The following is a 22,844-nucleotide window of genomic DNA, read 5'->3' as shown; positions in this document are numbered from 1 at the left end:
ATACATACATATGTGTGTGTGTATATATATATACACATATATATGTGTGTGTGTATATATATATATATATATATATATAGAAATTCATGACTTCTCAGCACCTTTAATAGCCTGGGGTCCCAAATGTGTTTAAAGAGAGTTAAGATTTGAGTATTTCCCAAATGTGCACGTTCATGGAATCCTTTTTGAAATTGAGTATCTTCTAGAATTACTAGTCCATAAAACGCATTTCGACAAATGTTGATGAAGGGAATAAGTGAGTAGGGAAAAAGAGATAACTCCTCTAACCTGCTGCCAGTAATATTTCCACTGGCTCTCTCAGTTCCTCCACTGCCCATCCTTGTGATGACACCAGCTGTGCATGGCTGGGTGGGGAGGGTGGGGGCAGGGAGGCAACTTCAGCTGCTAATGTCTCCCTTTTCATCTGGCATGGGAGCCATTGTACTACATGAGGAAAGTCGATGAATTCTTCCCTGCAGCATACAGAGAAGGCGGTGTCAGACATTGGTAGAAAAGATGGCAGGTACCTTCTTTCTAGCTGGAGTAGCTGCTGACTTTAATATATGAAAAAAAAGTGTCGCCATCTGTACTTGAAATCAGCTGTCACTACAAATGTGAAAATGTGGGAAGTAGCTATCTCGTACTGCCATGCTGTTTTGACAGGTGGAGTAGTAGAAGGATTTTCTCTAAATCTGCATTTGGTGCAACTCTTTCTAACACCAAGTCAATCCAATCTCATTGCTTCCAAGTAAAATTCCTTCTGCCAGTTTCTAATATGTATCCCCCATTTGGAGACTTAATTGCAAGGAAATCTTATAATTGTTCATGATCATCACCTATATTTCTGTTTACTCCACAACAATTTGATATACGATGTAAAGATATACATTTATGTAAACAATTAATTATTTGATTTATAATTGTTAGGTTATTGAAAGAGAAAGAATAATATGTTTTGAGAGTTGCACTGTTTTTTTACTTTTGTAAAAACTATTGTTTTACAATGGTTAATGAAGTATAATATTTTTTCACTATTTTCATAATTTCAGAAACAATTCAACCACCTAATGGCCCTGATACATAATAGAAATAGAGTACACTGTATATATATTCACAATCATAAGAACAGAGAAGTACTTAAATCAATTACCCAAAACACTGAAAGATAACTACATGATTTGTATCTGATATGAAAGAGACAGAGGAAGTAACCCTATTGCTAGTTTGACTGAAAAAAAATGTAAATATTTTCGATAATAATAAAGAGGTAAATATGCCTTTCTTTGGTACACAGAGTGATGAGTTCAATAGCTACATTAAATTAGTACATTTCTCATGGAAACTGGTTAACCTTATAGCTCAATAGACTGAAAGTAAAATAAGGTGTTGATTAGTGTGAGTGTCTGTGCAATACATCTGGGGTATTTTGACAATCTGTATTCAATCTGACACTAATTAATGTATGAATCACAGGGGATGAGAGTTTAGTGGTTAAATGTCCTAATTGTCATGAAAGTTTTCTGCTTGGGATGACAAGAGGCAGAAACATGGTCAAATCACTTGTCTGTAATGATAATCATAGTGAATGAAAGGGTCAAGATAAAATTTGTGTGGAGAAAAGTAGCTGAAATGGACAGCACTGTTTTTTCGATTCCTTTTTCTTCTTGGAGATAGTTGGGGGAAAAGGCAAAGGGACACTGCGTGGACATAAACTGAAGACAACTAGCATAGCTTTTGGAATGTAGCATAGCTGGACAAAAAAGTCTGGTCCTCAGCTTCAGTTGGAGCTAGGTGCAAATCTCAGTTCTAGCATCACTTAGTGGAATAGTTCTGTGGCCTTAGGCATGTCTCATTATCATCACTGATAAATATATGTTTGTAGAAAGGATAAAATGAAATAATATATAAACATGTCCAGTACAGCAGTCATCATATCACAAATGCTTAATAAAAAGTACTTTTATTGTTTCATCCCTCATATCACATTTATATTTAAAACACATGCCTGTTCTATATCTTTAATTTTCTTTTTTGTCAGAACCTCACTTTCATGTGACCCAGATTCAATTTTGATTTCATGAGATGTGCAATATGTTGTCAGGCTGTGAGTGTGTACAGATAAATCTCTCTCTGTATATATATAAAGAGAGACATATATAAATGTCTCTCTTTATATATATATATGTGTGTATGTATATATATATATGTGCATAGATATATGTGTGTATATATAGATATGTGTGTGTACATATATATCTGTGTGTGTAGATATATGTGTGCACATAGATATGTGTGTGCATATGTATAGATATATGTGTGTACATATATATATAGAGAGAGATATATGTATGTCTCTAGATATATATCTATATACAGAGAGAGAGATGTGTGTGTATATAGATATTTATCTGGGTATATCTATACTCACATAAAACAACATGGATTAATATCTTCTCTCTCTCTCTCTCTCTCTTTTTTTTTTTTTTTTTTTTTTTGAGGCGAAGTTTCGCTCTTGTTACCCAGGCTGGAGTGCAATGGTGCAATCTCGGCTCACTGCAACCTCCGTCTCCTGGGTTCAGTCAAATCTCCTGCCTCAGCCTCCTGAGTAGCTGGGATCACAGGCACGCACCACCATGCCCAGCTAATTTTTTTTTTTTGTATTTTTAGTAGAGACGGGGTTTCACCGTGTTGACCAGGATGGTCTCGATCTCTTGACCTCGTGATCCACCCACCTCAGCCTCCCAAAGTGCTGGGATTACAGGCTTGAGCCACCGCGCCCGGCCTTTTTTTTTTTTTTTTTTTTTTTTTTTCCCCTGAGAGGGAGTCTCACTCTGTCACCCAGGCTGGAGTGCAGTGGCACAGTCTCGGCTCACCTCAACTTCTGCCACCCAGGTTTAAGCGATTCACCTGCCTCAGCTTCCCAAGTAGCTGGGATTACAGGTGTGCACCACCATGCCAGACTATTTTTTTGTATTTTTAGTAGAGACGGGGTTTCACCATTTTGGCCAGGCTGGTCTTGACCTCCCAACCTCAGGTGATCTGCCCGCCTCAGCCTCCCAAAGTGCTGGGATTACAGGCATGAGCCACTGTGCCCGGCCAGGTTAATATTTTCTAGAAATACACAGCAACATGCATACTTTTGCTTTACTCATTCAGTATCTCCCTATGAGAGTATAGCTTTGAAGAAATAATAGGGCAGCAAGAATCATGTCTGATGATTGGAAGACCTAAGAACCAAGACAGGAATGTCTTAGGAAAATGAAAACAACCAATGCCCGATCCTATGCTTCTGTTCTCCTATTACAGTGACTTTTTTTTCTACTGTCACCCTAATGGCTCTAATGAGTACCATTTTATTGTCTCTCTCTCTCTCCACTCCACTTCACTGCATGGACAAGCCTAACCTTCCTTACAGAGGATAGAAAGGTTTAAAATACCACTCTTTCCAGATTTTAAGAATTTAAGAATGTCATCATTAGTGCATAAATGTCAACAGCTCTTTTAAAAAATGCAAAACTGTTTATCTTTATTTCCCATTATATCTTCCCTGAAAACCTCTTTGCTTACTAATAGAATGACATTACCCTTTTCAATAGATGAGAATCCAAAAGCCTAGACAGAGTAAACAACTTCATTTCCTCACTGAGTATGAAGAGAAGGATGGGAATTTAGGCTCCTGATTCACTGATGTTCTTTTCACACCATCTTTTCTTGTTTTTCACCTGTTGATGTTAAATGCATATAATTGAATTGGTTGACAGACCAATTAAAATCTAATTAGACTTTCTCCAGGGCAGAATCCCACATTTGAGACTGATCTGTTGATAGCAACTAGTAATCTTCCTTTCCAATTCCATGAGGTACAATATTTTTAACTGAAGCCCATTTTTTTCTTCTATAACCCACACCAAGGCTGTAGCAATTGGCAGGATGGTAATACAAAATTACAGACTTCTTCTGTTCATTCCACTATTTATTCTATACATATAAATATTAATAAACTTTCAGAGATAAAGGGAAGACTTAATTATTATTTAGTTGAAATCTATCATTTTACAGAAGGAACTAGGTTCAGAAAGGAAAGTGAGCTGTCCAGAAAAGCTAACAATTAGTAGTGGGTTTAGGACTACAATTTAGGTATTTTGACTCTTCCAACCCTTGGCTTAAAAATGTTTTGGGTTTTTTTTGTTTATTTGTTTGTTTTTTGTCTTTTAACTGTGTCACACTGTGAACTCAATGGTCCCTTTCAAACTTATATAACACTATACATATTCTTAAAGATATATGTTTCCAGCTCTACTTTAGAATTAGTGGATCAAAATTTCCAGGCATGATGTCTAAAAACAAAAACAAACAAACAAAATACATGGAGTTATTCTGTTATACTACACATGGGAATCTTTTCACTAAGTCACTCCAGGAGGCAATAAAATAAAAATTTAATGCAAAGGTGTCCAATTTTTGGCTTCCCTGGACCACATTGGAAGAATTGTCTTGGGCCACACATAAAATACACCAACGCTAACAACAGTTGATGAGCTAAAAAAATTTATTTTTTAAATGCTGAAAAAACCTCATAATGTTTTAATAAAGTTTACAAGTTTGTGTTGGGCTGCATTCAATGCTGTCCTGAGCTGCATGTGGCCTGAGGGCTGTGGGTTGGACATACTTGGTTTAATGGTTTTGGAGAAGATGCCTCTGGGTATTACCTACTAATCTGACTCTGGAGAAACCTGGAATGCGTAATATCCTTATATGTGAGCTACTGCGACCCCTGCCCCAGATGCCATGCTTTCCAGAGGTCTGCTCTTGCTGTTCCCAGCTGTGCCCACCCTTTCTCCAGAACAAGGATTCCACTGGAACCAATAGAATATGTTCACAACTGGAATATGTATTTATGTTCTCTTCCAGACCATATTCCAGGTATCTGGGACCCAGATGCTTCTCTGCTCAACCTGTTTTAAGTTTGTTTCAGGGTCTATGAGGAACTTTTCCTCAAATCAATCCTGCTGAAGGCACATTGCCCCTTTATGGAGAATTCCTGCTGAGCCTAGGACCTGTGGGGATGCAATGTAGTTACTTGGATGGATGTCCAGACACATAACAGCTAGGTCTGCGGCAGTGGGTGGGGGTTGGGGTGAAGTGAGAAGGTGAGAGTTATCCATTTATACTTTTGTTTCTAGTTCTCCAAATGTCAGGAGCAGTCTGGAATTACCTGATTTCATTAAAGGTAGTAAGTAAAGACTAAGCGTTTCTCATATATCATGTTTTTGTTTTAATGATATGACTAAGGTATAATGAGAAACTAGTATATTGGTGAAGTTGTTTTTTTTTAAAAAATGTATTCCCACAAATTCCAAGTGTTGCATGCTTTCCACAACTGATAAGCCATGCCAATGCTTCCCTTCTTAAGCGACGTCAAAGGTTGAAAGTAATAAATGCAATTATAAGACAGATCCTTGCTATGTTTATCAAATGCCTGCTGTCTTTCAGAAGCTAATCAGCCATATTTCCATATTACTAGGAAATATATGACCTCAGCCATTAAACCAGACATATATTAATATATGTTAATATATATATTATTATATAATATATATATATATATATATATATATATATATAACCAGACATATATTAATCTATGTCTGGTTTAATGGTATGAACCCCTTCCTTTCTTTAGCAGTATATGATTCATCAACAAGTCTGTGAAGTGGGTGTGTTAGTAAAACATTAAATTTTACTAATGAGAAAACTCAGCATGGGAACATTTCTTGTGTGAAGTTAAATGCTTAATAATTGGTACAGCTGAGACTAATTGGGGCACATAATTCAACCCCAAATTCTACATATGGTGTTGTAGGTGGAGGACATTAAGATAAAAGAAAGGGAGATTATGTTGGATTCTTGTTTGTGGCTATCATTTAGAGGCAGAAATATTCTTAAGTTTAGGAAGATAATAAGAAAGATTTTTACTATGACCCATACATAAAAGGAATCACCTGAAGAATACAAAAAGTAAATATGGCAAGTAGAAAATACAACAACTAAGATTCAGAAATAAAACCTAATACATGAATTGTTACAAGTAAACAGGCTAAACTCATTGTTCAATTAATGGTCAAGGTGAATAAAAATCAATATCCTCTAATATTATTGTAAGAAAGAGGCATATAAAACAATTATTTTTTGTTTGGAAGAAAATGTATAATCTAAGAGAAATTCAGGTTCGAAAATTTAAAATCAAACCAAATTTACCATAAGAGTAGATGAAAAGGAAAATGTATCAAAAAGATAATAGAGATAATAGTTATGGTTAGTATATATTTGTTGAAAAATATTTTCCAATCCATAATTAATATTTGATGAACTATATGAGAAAAAATACATAATTATACTTCAGTAATTTAAAATCCTCTTTCCTGAAAGTAAGATATTAAGCAAACACAAAAAGGAAAATATATAGGAAATTTGAAAAAGATGATCCAGATAGAACTTTAGTCAACAAACATGGCATATACATCTTCTTATTTTTTTATTTGCTTATTTGTATTTTCTTCTGTTTTTAAATAAGTATATATATTACATCTTTTAAAATGTATTAGTAATTTCCATATCGGTAAATATGAAAATCTTATATGAACTTGCATTTCCAGAATCAAAAAAATGCCAAAACTGGCAAAATAAGGAATAAAAATGTGAAAAACAGAACAAAAACAAATATAATTAGTAATGACTCCTCTAAGTTCATTCCTACCAAAAAATCCTAGAACTTGTTCAAAGGTGAGTTCTGCTAATTTTTCAAGAAACAGATAATCTAAATTTTATATAAGAAATTATGTAATGCAATAAAATCAAATAAAAGTGAACTTATTCAATTCCTTTTACAAAATTAATAATAATCTTGATATCCAAACAAGTTAAGAGTAATACAGGAAGAGAAATCACAGGCTAGTTGCACTTACAGATGTGACAATTCTAAATAAAATAAATAAAACACAGCTAGTAAAAATATGATAAAAATAATTTCTAACAAACCAATTAGTTTATTCCAGAAATGCAATTATGTTTTAACATTGGGAAATGTAACTGTAGATAATAATATCCTACATGGAGAAGATGTATATAAATATCTGAAAATATGAAGAAATATAATGTTCTTTATGATTTTATGATAAGAATAAACAATTTAAAATCCAAAAATAACTGCTTTATAAAAACTGACAAAATTACAAAATTTTCAAATACGAATGTACTTGTGAGAATATTATCAACACTTGCTTATTACTGGCATGTGATTAAACTGTTCATTTCATTGTGGGAAACACACTGTTAGTGCCTCAAACATATGTCTATATCGTTTCATAAAGACTAAGAAATATCATTTCAAGGTCTATATCCAGAGAAAGCCTGCATATGTTCATAAAGAGACATGAACAAATTTTTATAGCAACATTTGTATTTGATGCTGGAATTTAGTAGTTGGATGTAATCCATGTGTCCATTGTCAGGAGAATGGCTAAGTAAAATATAGTGTATGCATAAAATAAAATATGATTCAGAGTCAGAAACAAAAAGCCAGATTTATATATGTAATTAGTCTACATCTCACCAACATGTTGTTACACAACAAAAGGTAGTGAGAATAAAATGTATAGCCTCATTTATAGAAATTAAAAACACTGGTGCTAAACAATACCATATATTTCTTAAGGATATACATATATCTAAATAGGTATAAAGAAGGGACATTGTAAAAATATGTAATCCCAGAACTATGGGAAGCCAAGGTGGGGGAATTGCTTAAGTCCAGGAGTTTGAGACCAGCCTGGGCGACATGGTGAAACCCCATCTCAACAAAAAATACAAAAATTAGCCAGGTGTGGTGGTGCCTGCCTATAGTTCCAGCTACTGGGGAGGCTGAAGTAGAAGGATCACTTGAGCCTGGGAGGTGGAGGTTGCAGTAACCAAAATCATGCCACTGCACACCAACATAAGTGACAGAGTGAGACACCATCTCAAACAAACAAACACACACAATATATATTAAATACACTAGTGTGAATATTTTTCAGAAGAGGGAGAATCTCAGTAGGAAAGAGAACGAAGGGAAAAATAATACAATAAAATAAAAGGATTTTTTTAAGGGTGAGTCAGGAGAGTGGGTATGAATAAGTTAATTTAATTATGTGTTCCTGCGGTACAGATAAAATTTTTAAAATAAAGTGAAGTTGACTATGTGATATACAAACATGTATGTGGAGCTTTTTATTTTCATGTTCCTTGCCAGACTTTCTTAAAGTATAAGTTCTACAAATACATTTGAAATAGGATTCAAATTACATATTTTTTTCTCCCTGTGAACACATATGTAATACAAGGTAAATTTTACTTGCTATGCTCTAAGAAGTAGTTACTTTTCAGGGAATCATAACTTTTCTCCCTTTTCTTGGCTGCAGGAAACAGAATGGGTAAGTTTGCATATTTCATTTTTCTTTTCAGACATTACAGATAAAAGGAAGTCTGGTTTTTAGACAGCCTTTGAGTTGATGTGTTGCCACCTTGAATCTGAATCAGATTTCCCAAGGGTTAAGCTGAAAAAGTAAGCCACTCTATGAATATTCTTTCCTGATGAATTGTAGCCCACTTATAATGTAGCCCAAACACCTATTGCAATAATACACACATGAACAAGTAAAGGCAAGTCAAATAATAAAAATTCTTGAGCAAGTATTATTTCATTTCACTGATGAAGAAAACTGAGGCACATGAAGATTTAGTGACATATTTCAAATCATGCGATGAATCAGATAAAATTCAAGTCAGAATTAGAACCACATTTTCTGACTCCTAGCCAGCCTTGTTTCCACTATGTGTTCCCTTATGAAGTATTCAGGCACATGTGATTCCAGGTATGATAACATCATCAATATTTAAGATTCTATATATGACACTTTCCATGGAGTTGGAAGGTTTATAGGAAGATGCAAAGCAGCAATTTATGTCTGAGGTAGAGACATTTTAAACTACTAAAGTTTTAATTAACTGCTAATTTTTTTTTTCTGACAGTGTACAGTAAACTTTATCTATTTGCTGTCTGAAGCTCTGTGTTTGCAAATTAGGAGCTCCTGCTTCTTTCCATTTTAATTAAAAATTGTGAGCTTGACATAATCAACTTCCTTCCGTTTTTAGTTGTTTAATGAACATTAATGAAACAAAATTAAAGTACTATTTAATATTCCGCCAATTTATTAGTGGTTAGGCAGGATAACTTTGTTTTCAGGGACTAAAGTTGAACTTGAATAATTTAGGAAAATTACCTTTCCCAATAGCATTTAGTAAAATCACAGTGGGCCATGGGACCTGCAAAGGTGGGTCAACACATCATTGATGTTATTGTTTATATTGAGAAGTATCTTAGTCTAATCAACAGTGGCTTCCTCATGATTAAAATTTTGGCATTTCCCCATCCAGTCTATCATCGTTGGGCATTTGGGTTGGTTCCAGGTCTTTGCTATTGTAAACAGTGCTGCAATGAACATTCGTGTGCATGTGTCCTTATAGTAGAATGATTTATAATCCTTTGGATATATACCCAGTAATGGGATTGCTGGGTCAAATGGGATTTCTATCTATGCAACAATCTTGCATGTTCTTCACATGTACCCCAAAACCTAAAATGCAATAAAAAAAAAAGAAAGAAATGCAAAAAAAAAAATTCTGGCATTTCAGATGAGGGCAGAGTATCATTCTCCCATGACAGTGCTTCACCCACTTTATTTTTTCATATATTTTATGTATTTGCATACATGACCCCCAACTATCTTTTTTGTGTATTCTCTGCTTACATATTGAAAGTCTTTTACAAACCTAGTCCAACCTTAAATTTTATATATTGTAGTCTGAAGTTAATTTAAAAGTCCATAAGAGGCAATGTAAGAGAGTGTTCTATAATAAGTCTTTAAACTTTCACACCAAAAAGACCTTAATGTGAATTCTACATCTACCTTTTACCAGCGATGTTACCTTGAGCAAGTTATTATCTTCATTGACTCTCAAGTTTATTTCATCTGTGTTTGCAACAAAAAATTGATCATTCAATCAGGAAATATATTAAGCCAAATTTTGTACTAGATCTTGGTTCATAAGGCTGAACAACATGAACATCTAAGCAGGCAGGGAATGTACCATCTAGCAGGGGAGAAGAGTGTAACATATCAAATCATGCATAATGACTATTTACTTAAATTTGTACCAAGTTTAATTAAATGCTTAGACGTCTGAACATCATTATAGATGCCCTTTTAGACAAGTACTAAACAGAACTTGGAAGAAGAGGCGAAGTTGGCCGGGAGAAAAGAGGTGGAAGGAGCGGCTCTGGGAAAAGTAAAAAATGTGCAGAAGCTGTGGACAGGAAAGGCATCTGTAGAAAGAAGAGTTGACAGATGCAGGCACAAAGCTGATCATACAGCACCTTGTAAGACAAATCGATAATGTTAGATGACCCTTGAGTGCAACAAGTCACCAAATGATTTTGAGCAGTTCAGGAAATGAGAGTGCATTCATTTTCTGTCACTGTTATAATCAACTAGCATAAACATAATGGCTTAAAACAGCACAGATCTAGGATTTTACAGTTCTCTAGATCAGAGGTCCAACACAGGTCTCGCAAGGGTAAAATTAAGGTGTTGGTAGAACTGTGTTCCTTTGTGGAAGCTGTAGAACAATCCATTTTCTTGCCTTTTCCGGCTTCTGGAGGCAACTCACATATCTTGGTTCATGACCCCTTCCCTCTCCTTCAAAGCCAGCGACAGTGAGTGAAGTCCTCACTTTTCATCATTCGGACTTCCTTCTCTGTTTACTTCATTCACTTTTAAGGATGTGTGTGAGTATAATGGACCCAACTGAATAACTAAGGATAATCACCCTATCTAAGGTCAGCTTATTAATAATTTAACTACCTTAATCTCATCTATGAACTTAATTTTTTTCCATATGACATACTTATTCGCAGGTTTTGAGGATTAGGATGTGAAAACTGTTGTGGGGGTGTCTTATTCTGCTTCCTACAGGAAGGAAACAAGGCAAGGACATGATCTCAGGAGAACTCCTGCAGAAATACTCTGGAGTACAGATCCACTTTAGAGTTAAGAAATAACTCGGGCCGGGCGCGGTGGCTCAAGCCTGTAATCCCAGCACTTTGGGAGGCCGAGGCGGGTGGATCATGAGGTCAAGAGATCGAGACCATCCTGGTCAACATGGTGAAACCCCGTCTCTACTAAAAATACAAAAAATTAGCTGGGCATGGTGGCGCATGCCTGTAATTCCAGCTACTCAGGAGGCTGAGGCAGGAGAATTGCCTGAACCCAGGAGGCGGAGGTTGCGGTGAGCCGAGATCGCGCCATTGCACTCCAGCCTGGGCAACAAGAGCGAAACTCTGTCTCAAAAAAAAAAAAAAAAAAAAAAAAAAAAAGAAATAACTCTAAGAATAATACCCTTGAGAAGTAAGGGTTGCTCCAATGAGCGGTAAATTCTAAGACTCTTTAGCTTTTGTAGCCCAAAGACAGACCTCCTAAAAAGACAGATACAACCAGAAAAGAAAGTAAATCAAGGCATGTAGGATGCACTACTACTTTATATAACACTAAAAGAGAATATGCTGATAGTTAAACTACATCAATTATAGGACAATTCCTGAATTCAGCAATGATAAAATGTGAAAAATATGCATCTTACAATCAAGAAAATATGGCAATGATATAAAACTTTTATTAAGCACTTACCTTAATCAACTGATAGACCTAAGTATCATCACTCTCAATGTGATCTACATACGGCAATATAGAAACATGTTGTCAAGTTATACACACCTATTTGTCTGCTTCCTTTACTCTCCTAGCTAAACAAAGTATTTGCCACAAGCTCATACATTAATATGGACCTGACAAATGCGAGATATATGAGCTCTGCAGCCATCTCTCTCAGGTTTTAAACTATTCGTAACTCTGGGGAGACATTACAAATCAATCAAAAATATTTCTAGGGAACTTTAGGAAGACTCAGGGTCTTTCTCATAGGTGAGGTGACAGTGTAATTGATGATTGAAACTAGGACCCTCCTGAGAGTCAAAGTGAAACCTATTAATAAATATGCATCAGTAAAATGTCTGAAATGTTAATAACATCCTAGGCAAATTGGGATAGACTGTTCAACTCATATAAGTTCCATAATTTACAGCTGACAGATTAAAGTTAGTGTGCAAGAAACCACTTTACCATTCCGGTCTGAAAACTGTGTTCATGATGTAGTTGGAAGTAGTAAAAGAAGCTCCCAGCTGGACTGGAAAGGATGTGACATCACGATTTGTCTGAGGAATCCTGGTGGTTGCTGCTTCCAGAGAGCTGTTCTGTGTACTCTCATCTCCTGACCTGTTTTCTCTCTGACCATGGTTAGCTGTGTAGCCTTGGCTTTGGTTTCATCATGCTGGGACCCTAAGCAGCTGTTTGCTGAGGTGGCTGCTAACTCTTCCCTGTGTCTGGCTAGTTCAGTGCCAATGTCCCCCTTCTGACTATAGCAGCTTGGGAGATATCCCCAGCCATACTGTGGTTTTGACAGTTGATGTGTCAGAGAAGCATGGAAGAGATAAGCCAAAGGCTAATGAACCATGGAATACATACCCTTTGCAATAGCAGCACTACGTAATGAAGAAATTATTTAAAGTTACTTAAAATTGGACATTCACAATTGTAAAAAGTATATTTTCTTTCATTTCTGACTAGAGATTTGTGAAAAATTTAAGGGAACTATCAATACTCTAAAGGAGATGCAACATACTGAAGTGAGATGAGAAAATAATTCTATTAGTCTGATGTTTTATGTATACAATGCAAATGACCTAAACAAGTGAAAATGTGAGGAAAGCAAAGAGTATCAGATTATCTTGTGCCCTATGAGTTAGAAACAGATACTTTGTTTTTTATGATTTAAAGTACATAAACACAAACATATACCATGCACACATATATACGTATACAAGAATTAATGCCATGACATTTCTTTCTCATTTAAAAACAAAAATACGAAATGAGAAATCAGGTTGATGCTACTCTCCTCCAACTCTAGGATTAAAAAAAATGAGGGCTACATGGATTAGAAAACCTATTATTGTACTCTTTTCCATAGCACAATCATTTGTCTCTTTTGAAAAGAAGAATTCAAGCATAAATATTTCTATCATAAATATTAAAGCTTGTATTTTAATCACATAGCCTGAAGGAGGAAGTTTGGAAAAGGAAAAGAGACAAGATTAGAAAGGAGACAAGATTAGAAAAAAGACAAAGGGACAAAAAGATAATACTTTCAGAAAGCTTTCTAGGTGACTGAAGACAACCCACATACCCAATATTTCCTCTCAAAGCAATACAGAACAATGAAAAGAGGAATTACATAAACATTAAAAAACATCATATATATATATATATATATATATATATATATACAAATAAATAGATATATATAAATAACATCATATATATTATATTATATATATATATATATATATATATATATATATATATATGTAAAATGCTCTGGATAATACGAAAACCCTACCATGTTCAATTTTTAAAATACCTTAAGTAAAAGGAGAAAAGTCACCAGATCCTAGCTGTATACTCTCTTGTGCTCCCTCTCTAACCCTGCCCCCTGCAAAACTTTGTAACAAAGAAAGACAGATGGAAAATAATTTTGAAGAGAGAAGGTACAGTTACCTATGAGGGCTAAGTTTAATAGAAAGCCACAACCATTAGTTTGAAAATACTAAAAATGTGTCAAGGTAGAATAGAGCACAGACTATTAGGAGAAACGTATAAGTATGCATGATTTATAAGGGTGGTTTTGATATGCATGGTTTCTAAAGGAGGGAAAGGGAATAGAAGGACGAAACAACCCCCTTTGTTGGATTATGAAGGGGAAAGAAGAAAAAAGAAAAATTTAGGTCTTTAAGATAAAACTTAGGATCTGCAAGCAACAGAATCTAAGAATTTTAAATCCTCCCCTACCATGAGAGTAAACAACAAAATCCATTACTATCGACATGGACAGAATAGGGTGCTTCTAAAAATCCGGTAAAATACCTCAATACCATGAAAATTCATAAAAGGAAAATTAACAAATACATATAGAGCTATTGTAAAAATTCAGAGAACAAAATTCCAAATATATCAGCTGCAGAAAATTCTCTAGGAAGCAGAGAAAACTGCAAGCCAACACTCCAAACAGAATTAAATATACTGAAATAAGCATTTGAGGATATGAAAACCACCATGAATGAGAAATTCAAAACTGAACATCAAAATAGACACAAAGTTGAGAGAAATAAAGAGAGACTCAAGAAAAAAAATGAAGGAAAAAAAAAAAGACCAAATTACTTCCAGAATAAAAAATAAATTACAGGAGAGAAGAGACTGAAATAAAACTTTAATAGAGAATGATATAGTTTGGATGTGTGTCTCCGCCTAAATCTTACGTTGTGATGTAATCCCAGTGCTGAAGGTGGGGCCAGATGGGAGATGATTGGATGTGGAAATGGTTTAGCACTGCTCTTCTTGGTACTGGCCTCGTGATAGTGAGCGAGTTCTCGTGAGATCTGGTCTTCTATAAGTGTGTAGCACCTCGGCGCTTGCTCTCTTGTGCCTGCTTTCACCATGTGATGTGCCTGCTCCCACTCTGCCTGCTGCCATGACTGGAAGCTTCCTGAGGCCTTCCCAGAAGCAGATGCCACTCACTGTGTTTCCTGTACAGCCTGCAGAGCCGTAAGCCAATTAAACATCTTTTGTAAAAATTACCCATCCTCAGGTATTTCTTTTCTTTCTTTCTTTCTTTTTTTTTTTTTTTTTTCTTGAGACAGAGTTTTGCTCTTGTTGCCCAAGCTGGAGTACAATGGCACTATCTTGGCTCACTGCAACCTCCGCCTCCTGGGTTCAAGTGACTCTCCTGCCTCAGCCTCCCGAGTAGCTGCGATTGTAGGCACATGCCACCACGCCTGGCTAATTTTTTGTATTTTTAGTAGAAACAGGATTTCACCATGTTGATTGGGCTGGTCTCGAACTCCCGAACTCAGGTGATCTGCCTACGTTGGCCTTCCAAAGTACTGGGATTACAGGCGTTAGTCACCGAGCCGGGTCCCTCAGGTATTTCTTTATAGCAATGTGAAAACGGACTGACATGGGTTTCTGAAGAAAGTCAGATAATCAATGAAGAGAAAGAATATAAGATAAAGAAAGAGCTAAAAAATGATTGAAGAACAGGTAGGAGAAATAAAAGACAGGCAGAGAAGGAAGAATAATGATTAATAATATTAATAGAATCCCTAAAGAAGAAAAGCTTAATCAAATAGAACTAATAAAGAGAATCATCATACAATAAACACCATCAAAATAATTATTTAAGGCAAAAACCACTGATGAATGCTAAAATTAGTGGGGGAAAGTACAATGAGAAATAGATAATGTGCACATCTAAAATTGACTCTACCCTGTATACTTATTAACTACAAAGGAAAAGATAACTTTACAATGGAGAAACCTGGCAGATAGCACTCTAACCAAGTTATCAATGTTAACACCATTAGTAATAAGATATACACATGTATATCCTGATAGGATGCACTGAGAAAGATATATCACCTCTGTGTTACTCTTGTTAAAACTGTATAACCTCATTCTAATCATGAGAAGACATCAAACCCAGTTGAAGGACATTCTTCAGGAAACAATCATTGTTAAAAGTGCCAAGGTCGTGAAAGACAAAGAAATGTTAATTTTCTGTTTTCTATAACTTTAGTATGGCTGTGTTAGATGTATATATTAGGGGAAGCTGAGTGAAGGATATAAAGGTACTACTTTTGTAGCTTTTCTTCATCTAAAGTTATTTCAAAAAGTAAAAATTAAAAAGTTCAAATGATGATAGCCACTATTTTTACTCTATAATGTTGTTCTGTAAGAATACAGTAACAGTTTGTCTATCACTGCTATATATTTTAGTTTAGTTTTATTTATACTTAAATATAAATATAAATTTTAAATATATAAAATCATCAAATATAAGATATTTCCCAGTGGAAAAGATTCTGCAAGAGGTTTTCTTTGTTTTACACACTTATTTAAACTCTTATAATAGATTTCTACTTACTAATTAATTTGGTCACCAATGCATGTTAAAATTAACATGTAATCCATTTTTTCACATATTTCATTAAACAATGTTATTTAAATTCTTTAAATCGTCTTTGCCATCAGTGTTTTCATTATCCTTACAATCACATTTTGGGTCATCAACACAGTTATCTAGAGTATGCCATCTTTATTTCTTTCTAAATTATTCGATATATGATATTTTTGAATCTGTTGATGTGGCTGTCCCTAAAATTTTTATTCTGAAACATGGCAGTAAACTGCAAACAGGTAACATTGTTTTTTTTTTTTTAATCCTTTAAAAAATTCATCTTAAAATAGAAAAATTTGGTTGAATGATGGAACGACTTACTATACTGGGTTTTAAAAAATTGTTAACATTTATGAAAGTTTTATTTTTTAATCAACAAATAGTAATTGGTCATATTCATGCGGTATATAGTGATGTTTTGATACATATATAGTGAGAAGTTCAAAGAGTCTGCAATGCTTTGAGTTTGCTGATTAAAAGTATTTAATACTCACAGATAAAAAGAATAATTACCAATCTAAAATTTTTAGTCTCTTTTTAAAGTTTTCTGTCTTACAAATTTTTAGTCATCATTCCTATTATTGTTTGAGATCTCTTCAAGCTAATATACATTTCCTAAGCAGTTCTTTAATGTACAAAATGAATTAAGAAACCGCTTTATGTATGCTGTGTTTCTTGCATCTGCTTTTACTTTAGAGGAAAATGCCAAAAATCCAATGGACTTTTTAAAAACTGTTCATGGCAGTGCTTCAGAACTGCATACACACTTCTAAAGTGGGATTGTTACTTAAAATCACGCCTCTGTGCATTGGGCTGGCAGGACTTCATAGATCCAAATCATTCTCTGACCTTCCTCTCTATGCTATGCTTCTGATTAAAGCAGAACAGCTACAGGGAAACTTTACAGTCGCAGATAAAAGTCTACCCATTTTGGTAGAAATGAAATGATGTCTGACAACTGGAGATAAAATGAGATGAGAAGGTGCCGGCTTCCTGAAGTGGCCAGGTCCAGTGCATTCTGCTGCGCACCAGCTGGAGATAAATCTGTCAGCAGAATTTTATTTTCCTTGTCTCTAAGTCCATACAACTCCCTTCACAAATATTTTGTTCTCTTTCACAGATCTGCAAATCAATATTTCTTTTTGTTGGAGAGATACATGTGGTGGATGAGATGTAGTTTGCAAACTCAGGTGCGCAAAAGAACACTGGGGAAGCGAGGGAAGAGTAGGAATTCTATTAATTCCATCTGTGCTTTTAGAAAAATACAGCAAGTTCTGGTCTCCATTCTGTCATGATTGTTGCTGCTGGCCTTATTGTTCCAGTCTATGTGTTTCCTGGAAGACTGGTGGCTCTGGGGTTCCATGCCACATGATGGCATGTGATTCTTCACTAAAGCAGGGATAGCCAGCAGTCAGGGGCCAGGGGCTGGCCTCTCTAAGTATGCCAAACTTCAACCTCTAGATGTTTCACCAGCACACTGAAGTGATGTCCAGAATTGGAGAACGTGTTCCTATTGCCCGCAAAACCCAGAGACCTCTAACTTCTACTCATTTTGGGGGGAAAAATTTCTTTAACCCAGTAATTTTGTTGGTTTGCTTATTTTCAGAAATGAGGACTTTCTGTGTTCCCAAGCTGGAGTGCAGTGGCTACTCACAGGCATCATCATAGAGCACTTCCGCCTCAAGCTGCAGGCCTCAAGCTATCCTACCATTCACAGCCTCATGAGTAGCTGGGACTATGGGAGATCTCACCATACCTGGCAGGTAATATTATTTAGATGATACCATTTACAAAGTACCAATTACTTGGGGTATTACCTATGTTCTAACACTTTATTAACCACATGATGTTGGAGAGTTTATCTTTCTGGTCCCTGGTTCAATCTCTGTAAATTGGAGTTAATATGAGAGCTATTAAATAGGGCTGTCCTGTGTATTGGGTTGGTTATGCTTATGCATAGTGAGGCCAATTTTTCATCATCTACTTGAAACCTGATATTGATCTTGTGCCCCCAGGATTGCAAACTCTGGAAACACAATATAGTACTCTTGGCGCAGACATTGGTAATCTCATGATTAGTAGAGGCATCTGTGAGACTTCTCCAAGCAGCCATTTAAACAGACGTTTAAAGAAGGAAGGAAGGATAGAGCATATTTCTTGGGGTGACTTTAGATGGCAGATAGGCATATAAGCACACTGGAAGGATTCACAAATATGCTTACTTTAGATGACAGAAAGGCATATAGGCATATGTGGATTCACAAATACATCTACTTTTGGAAGGTTTGCCACCTTGCCAAGGAGAATAGATGTTACCAAGATAACATATTTTTGTTATAAATTTTAAACCTTGATAGCAAATTATTTGACGTGAGAATATGCACTAAATAATTGGTATGCACTCAGTATACAGCTACTGTATTTTGTCTTTCTAAAATAAGGAAGTTTTTGTCATCACCCACGGGTGAACAACTTTTTGCACAACCAGTTTCTATAGTTAGCAGAGTTCTAGGGAACTCAGCAATAGCTGGATTAAGAGATGCCATCATCCCAAAATGATTAAAGAGCCAAAGAAATTAATTTGCATCGCTCGCTGAAAGACAAAGTTAGGGGCTATATGTTTCATAAAAGATCCAGGCACAGACATTGATTCTGCCGTGGACCAACAGAGTCCATGCTCTGTCCTGGGGAAGCAAAATTTAGTGTTATTTTAAAAAGTTAATTAAACCCACTGATGTATGACCGGTAAGAAAAGTGAGCATGTCAGAATGCTGGTATTGCAAGAAAGCACTCAGAGAGCAGACCACATGACAGAAAGGATGTCTTAAGAATGGTGCCAACTCCTGCCCTTGTCTTTCCAGAGAAGCCCCATTTTTAAAATAAGTAACAATAAATACCCAGATAATAGAAGAGCTTCTGATAAGTCTAAAGGCATAATATAATGAAAAGAATGCTAAAAGCAAGAGATTTATACTCCTTATTCTATTTATTTTAAAACACGTATTGAGTGCCTAGGCCCTGTGCCAACTCTGAGAGATATAACACTCGACAAGAAAAGTTAAGTTTTTGCCTTCAATGAGCAGATACTCAATAGGTTCTGGTTGTATTCATTGCATGTACATTACAGGTTACATTTCCTCTCTGTAGCTGAGTTTTCTTCTCTGTTAGTTGACTGATAACCTGTGATTCATTTTGTCAGACCCTGGGAATTAGCCATGCAATATGACAAATGGATTTGGAGGACAGCAACAGAGAGGTGGCGGGTTTAATTTGGGACTTATTGAGTGCGAGGTCCACCAAGTATTAGAAAATTTTGGATTGAAACTAAGGATGGAGGCCGAGATTTAATGTAAAGAGGAAATTAATTCACAGGGTAAAGCTTTATCAGCTATCATTCTAAAGGGGGCTCCAAAAGGGAAGGGGGAAAGAGGATGGATGAAAGGAATGTACAATGTTAGCACCCTTACCACATCTTCTTGTGATTTCCATCTTTGAGATGAGAAAGTTGATGTGCAGCAAGATTAAAATGTCCATGATTACACACTCGGGACCTTGAGGTGTCTTCTCCAACCCAGTTCATTTTAACTCTGTAGCCTATATTTCTCTTTTCGCTATTGTGTGGCCTGTCCTAGAGTGCATAAAGAACAGAGAAGCAGCAATGAAGGCAGAAGTGCTTCCTACTGGGGGAAATCCTGTGGAGTTTTATGGAAGAGGTAGCATTTAAGCTGGGGGAGTTTAGGACATGTGGCTAGGAGGGCAGAATTGGCTCTAAGTCAAAATGCAATGTGAATAGAGAGGGAGAGTGAAAAAACATAAATGATATAGAATGAACAATAAGAGCAAAGCTTATGTTATAGTAAAGAGACAACAACTTGGAGTGAGATGTAGGTTAAAACCAGTCTTTTTAGACTTTGAATAGCAGGCCAAGAATTTTAAACTAATGCAAAACGGCAGAGGATACACTGTGAAAGGAAAGTCTATGAGAACAGCAGTGATGTCCTCAGAGTTATCCTTTGGAAAGTCTGATTTTCCATCATTTTCAGACTGACTGAAATCCTTGCTTATCATCACCAAAGAACCTTGAAATCTAGGGGAAGAAAGTCTTAATTGCAGTGTCTGCCTTTTTCACAAAGTTGGATTTTCTAGGCTAATTCTGTTGGTTTATTTCTGGCTCCTGTTAATGTAAATAAAAATGGAGTCCAGGCTTGAAGAATCCCTGAGCAAACAAAGCCAATTAGGCCTCATAAGTGACTTTAGCCTTAAGGTTAAGTGAAACATAATGAAACTTAACCTGGGCCATTTCTTGTAAATTCCTTCATTAAAGAAAAACAGAGCTTAAGCTCAACCTATTAGAAGCAGCCATAAATGTATAATTATATAACTAGAGAATTTCTAATAGGGCACATCAAATAAGGCAATTATAGAACCAAAACCAATCAAAATATTTATTTTCCTTGCTTTACTTCCATGTTTGTCCAAACAAACAAACAAACAAACAAAAAACAACAACAACAACAACAACAGCAACAACCAGCCTCTTTCTTGTGCTTCCTTGATGGAGCATCTAAATGACTTCTGGCTTGGAGTACCTGATTCATGGAATCACTGTTTGCTCAAATAAACTCTTTTAAATTTTATTGTGCCTCGGTTTACTTTATAACATTCTTCCTCCCTGCTCACATCTCCTAAGAATATGTTGGACCCAGGGTCCTATAATATTTTGACAGAATTTCAGGCTTCTCTGTTCCCATTCCCTTTGGTTAAGCCATGGCACACAGCTCTGTGTGTTAGGTGAGCGCTGATAAATATCGCTTCCTGTGTTATTGTGTTGCTCTCTTTATCTCTTTGTATCAAATTAAAAAGTAAATGTCCATGGGACAGAGTCTCAGACACAGCCTCTTAGGTAGACTTAAATAAATGCTGTTAAAGCTCCTTGTATTGTGCCTTCTCTACCATAAAACCTGGTGTCCCAGTGCAATATGGGCTCTCTCTGTTGTCTAGAAAAATCCTCTAGGGATCTAAGTAGACAGCTACTAGAGTAAATATGAGCTATTGTTTCACCAATCAATTTTCACTGTCATCTGAAGGTCTCAAAAATAAAGGACAAAAATAACAATAGCTCCTCATTTGTGTGTCTTTTTGGAATTATTCCATCAAAATGATATCCAAATGCCATCGTGTTTCAGATACTTTCAAAAGGGAAACAATTTGGTTTTGATCCCCCACGAACATGTTGTGGACCTGGATAAAGAAAACCTGTTCTACAATGAACATCTATTTCTGCAAACAATACCACCATACTGTTTACAATAGGTCCTTCCCCAAATGACTGTGCAACCCTACCTCCTGATAGCAGGCCCATGGCATTTTCCTCCTAATTTTTTTTTTTAAAGGTGGGGTTTCACCATGATGGCCAGGCTGGTCTTGAACTCCTGACCTCAGGTGATCCACCCACCTCGGCCTCCCAAAGTGCTAGGATTACAGGCGTGAGCCACCGTGCCCGGTCTTTCCTCCTAATCTGGAAGCCTATACGGTCTTTGCAATTTTTTTTTTTTACTCTTGAAAAGAATTAATTTTTGTCTTCCATTAACTAAGTTACTTTATAAGATTCTATAGGTTCACTTAAAACCAAACCAAAATAAATGAGCATATGAAATGGTGATTATTCTTTCTCACTTATATGACAAATATGGAAGTGGTTCTGTACTATCTTACTGATAGCTGGGTTCTAGAGTCAGTGACTACCTCATTCTGCATGTTTTATGGGAAGCCCAAATAATGACAATTAATGGTTCCTTTCCTATTATGCTTTAAACAATAACTTAGAAGTGGAATGTCAGAATATTTTCTTTGGGATTATTCACTAGCAAATTCGGAGAATTTTTTAGATCTCACAAAATTTGTAACACAGAATATCTGAAGAACGCAGGCTATGCAAGACAATTTACTGTAAAATATTGTGCCTCTTAATATTAAAAAAAGATAAACTGTTCTAGTGTTAGCTATTTCTCTTACCAGAACATTGCATCTAAAATTGTAAGTAAAACCATCCAAATTGCTAGAATTAATTTTATAGTAAAGTGTTTGTCTAAGGTGTTTCTCCATCCATAGACAATTATTTTTCATTGCAAGTCTGCTAGAATGCAGGACACCTGTCAGTTATTAGCAATCAAATAATGCATAGTATGTAATGTTGGAGTCAGAAGAGAAAGATGCAGATGATGGATGACAAATGGGATGTAAAAACTTCGCTCCTTAGCAGCAGTGAAATCCCCTTTGACCCTCCTCCTACTTTTAAAAATCAACTTGGTGCTTAGCATTTTTCTAAAATGAAACTACAAATATTTCCTTCACTAGAGAAATATGGTCTCACTCATTATAGTGACTTATAGTACCCTGAACAAAGACGGTTCTGTTCTGAATAGACTCTGTTCCCACAAAGAGAGAATGGTCTGTAAAGAGAGTGCCTATATGCAAAGTCCGGAGAAAGTCAGTTACTAAAAGAATTGCATAAATTCTCCCCCTTGCTTATCTGTAAACCCAAATGGCAAATACTCCCAAGAATTTTATATCAAGTCACTTTTATTATGCCCATAATATGACCCTCAAGGGTTTGCTGG

Source organism: Saimiri boliviensis, chromosome 12, assembly GCF_048565385.1.
Source record: "Saimiri boliviensis isolate mSaiBol1 chromosome 12, mSaiBol1.pri, whole genome shotgun sequence".
In the NCBI taxonomy this organism is placed as follows: Eukaryota; Metazoa; Chordata; class Mammalia; order Primates; family Cebidae; genus Saimiri; species Saimiri boliviensis.
This window is presented reverse-complemented; position numbering follows the sequence as displayed.